Genomic DNA, 3,260 nt, shown 5'->3' with positions numbered 1-3,260 from the left:
AACTAAAGCTGCTGGAATGGCCCAGCCAATCACCTGGTTTACAGTTTGCCATTCCACATTATTACAAATAACTTCATTTCTGGACATTTATGGTTTGATTTCTTTGTATGTATGGATCACTTGGGTTGTTACCGACATCTGGTGAAAATTTCATGTCATTAGCACCTCTAGTAATATATTTACTGAGAAAAATGTTGACGTGTTCAATGCTTATTTTACCCGCTGTATATTTCACAGTAAAACATAGTAAACTAACTCACAGTGATCAACTTAGTTAAATTGAAAAATAAAACAGAAAAACACATAAATCAACCTTAGTGTCAAATAACAGTTGATTAAAACAAGTATTTGCATGAAACAAAACAAAAAAAATCATTGGAACGATATTCTTTTTGCGTGTTTTTCTTTTATTTTTTTGAGACCCTAATCTACAACAAGATTCTGACGTTTCTGTTGATACCAAACATGTCTACGTTTAACTAAGAGAACTCATTAAAGTAGAAAACCGGGGGTTTGGGCTGAAGAGATGAATGAACCAATAGGTGGGCCGAACTTTGATCACTCGCGGGCCGGATGTGGCCGGTGGGCCACCAGTTGAATAGACCTGCATTAGGAAACTAATATTAAGTTATTTTTTCTACTGAAGTAAAAAAAAAAAAAAGAATAGCCCTGCATTGATGTCTTAATTCTATTTTCTCAGAATTATGAGAAAAATGTCTGAAATCTTTTTTTTACTATTTCTGAGAAAAGAAGAATTCTGACTTTTTTTTCTTAGAATTCTGAGATTAAAGTCAGAATTCAGACTTTTTTTCCCCTCAGAATTAGAATTAGGAGATTGAAGTCAGAACTTATATATTATTTTTCTCTACAGCCTTAATCCTCTTCCGTACAGACCTGAGTGACGCATCAGCTCATTGATTTTAGTTTTACAGTCGCAGGGCACACGCTAAAAATAAACAAAGCATCCACTGCTTTTTCACAGGAAGAGAATTTCTTGACACGGAGAGATTCAAACCAGGGCTCATCGTTCATTTCTCATATCATCTTAAATGGTTCAATGGGTTGCAGCGATGCAGAGCAGGAGCTTAAAGGCCTGTTTAGGACCAACATGCTGCGTCACGGATGTCCCTCAGAGCTGAGCCGCCGCGTCTGACGGTGGCTATAAGGGGATGGAGCTGCGGGGGAGCTTAAACGAGATAACTGTCCGAGCACATCGTGTCTCCCTCCCCACTGAGAAGCAGGGCCCAGAATAGATGCGAGAACGTCAGGGATAATGAGGGAGAGATGGAGAGACAAGCCATGTTGAGTTTAAAAAAAAACACACACACATTCCTGTTGTTTCTTCATGTTAAATGAAAACAAAAAGCTAAAAGAGAGGCTATAAATCAAGTAAAAGTCTGCTTTTTCGCCATTTTGTTTCCACCCTAAAAAAGCCAGAGCAGCTCAAGTTCACCAGTTTTGTTATTCTTTACGAGGAATCCCACGCCGCTTCCACAAATTGCAGCCTCGTGACGTCAAAAGCAGAACACAAGCAGAAAAATTATATTAGGAAAGTCTGTTTTTGGTATTTCCAGGCAACACGCCAAATTCAACGCAGCAGCCAGACTCTCTAATCTGCTTCCAAAGCGCACACAGACGACCCAATCGTCTTTTCTTACTTATTTGGGCTTCTTTTTTTTTAAATGTCAGGGATGCTTTTAATAGAGAACATCTGTTTTAAAAAAAAAAGTTCTGAAAAGATAAACATGTCAGGATCGCACTGGAAGCAGAAACTTAACATTGTGAAACTATTTGTTTTCCCCGGAACACGATTTGTTTAAACTATTTGATCGCATCTTTAGTCGTTTGTTGTTTTTCTGATTTCTGACATCTTTTCCTCCCTCTTTTATTTTTTATTATAATGTGTCCAGCAGTGTGGCACTCTGAATCTTTTCCCCGCTTAATAAATTTTTCTTACTGAAGTCATTAAAGGTGGTAAACAGATGGAAATGAGCTCATTAGTTTGATGTGAAATCTTTCAGAATGTATCACAGAAACATACACAGTTCTCCTTTTTCCCCATTAGAAAGCTTTAGATCAAAAACACCTCATTAAACGTTAAATTAAGCTATAGTTTAAAATCTTACAAGAATTAAAAGAAAATATGAGGTTGGTGGAAGCCATAAAAGACATACTGTGATAGTATTTACCTTTAGAAAGACCCATTTTAGCATCAGGGTGTGTGGAATGATTCGACACAGAGACTGCGCTGCTGAGCCTTATAAGATCAAATGACCTGTAACTAAATTAGGTCGAATCTAAACGAGCATCAGTTTGAAAACTGGAGCCTTGTAGGTTTCTGTTTGACTCTGGGTTTTATTTTTCATCTGATGGGAAAAGGTCACAGAAAATTGTTGGGCAAGAATGTTTTTGTTAATGTCTGTTAGCAAGCTAGCTCATGACCCACTGGACAGATTTTAATGAAACTTTCAGGAAATATTCACTTGATGTGCAACTATCATTGATTAGCGTTTGGAGCCAGCCTGATTCAAGATGGCTGCAAAGACCAACTGACCTGAAAAAACACAAAAACGGATAGGAATGAGTCAGTTTTACAGATAACGACCTAAAATTTGGCGTGTGGGCAACCGAGACTCATCACTAACACATAATCTGAGCAAAAAAAACATTTGCACAAAACCTGTTTAAAATTTGCCCAGTAACAAATTGGAGTCAACTCTGTCTGTTAGCAAAATAACTCAGGACCCACTGGACAGATTTTAATAAAACTTTCAAGAAATAATCATTGGATGTGCAACTATCAGCGATTACATTTAGGAGCAAAATCTAACCAAAATCTCTGCTCCAGTTAACCGAAATTAGGAAACACAAAAATGACTATAATTCAGACAGTTTTACAGATATTATCCTAAAGATTGGTGTGGTCATAACAGAGTCTGTCACTGTCTGTTTGCCTAAAACCCTATTAACCCTGTTAGCAAAATATCACTTTGCATTTGCGTTGCTCCTTTGATATAGATGTGTGTTCATTCAGGAAGAAAAAATGCAAAGTTGTGTTGGAGAGTTTGTGAACTTTGTCAGTAGAATCATTGTGTTTCAGATCCTTCCTCCTACAGACGACTCACTCCCACTCACTCCTCTGAAAGTGCCGACTCAGCCCAACAGAACTGCAGAGTCACATTTGTTAAAGGGGCAATATCATGTAAAATTAACTTTTTTGAGTTTTTTATCATGTTATAATGTTATACTTTCATAAAAAA

At 37.3% G+C, this 3,260-nt stretch overlaps 1 protein-coding gene across 5 annotated transcripts in view; it reads right to left on the bottom strand.

Moving 5' to 3' along the window:
* Positions 1–3,260, bottom strand: part of bokb (BCL2 family apoptosis regulator BOK b) — a 15,374-nt gene that overhangs the window by 3,958 nt on the left and 8,156 nt on the right. The gene's annotated exons all lie outside the window — the stretch shown is intronic.

Source organism: Austrofundulus limnaeus, unplaced genomic scaffold (genome assembly GCF_001266775.1).
Source record: "Austrofundulus limnaeus strain Quisiro unplaced genomic scaffold, Austrofundulus_limnaeus-1.0 Scaffold6, whole genome shotgun sequence".
Taxonomy (NCBI): domain Eukaryota; kingdom Metazoa; phylum Chordata; class Actinopteri; order Cyprinodontiformes; family Rivulidae; genus Austrofundulus; species Austrofundulus limnaeus.
Note: the sequence above shows the minus strand (reverse complement) of the source record. Positions and strands in the feature narration are given on the sequence as shown.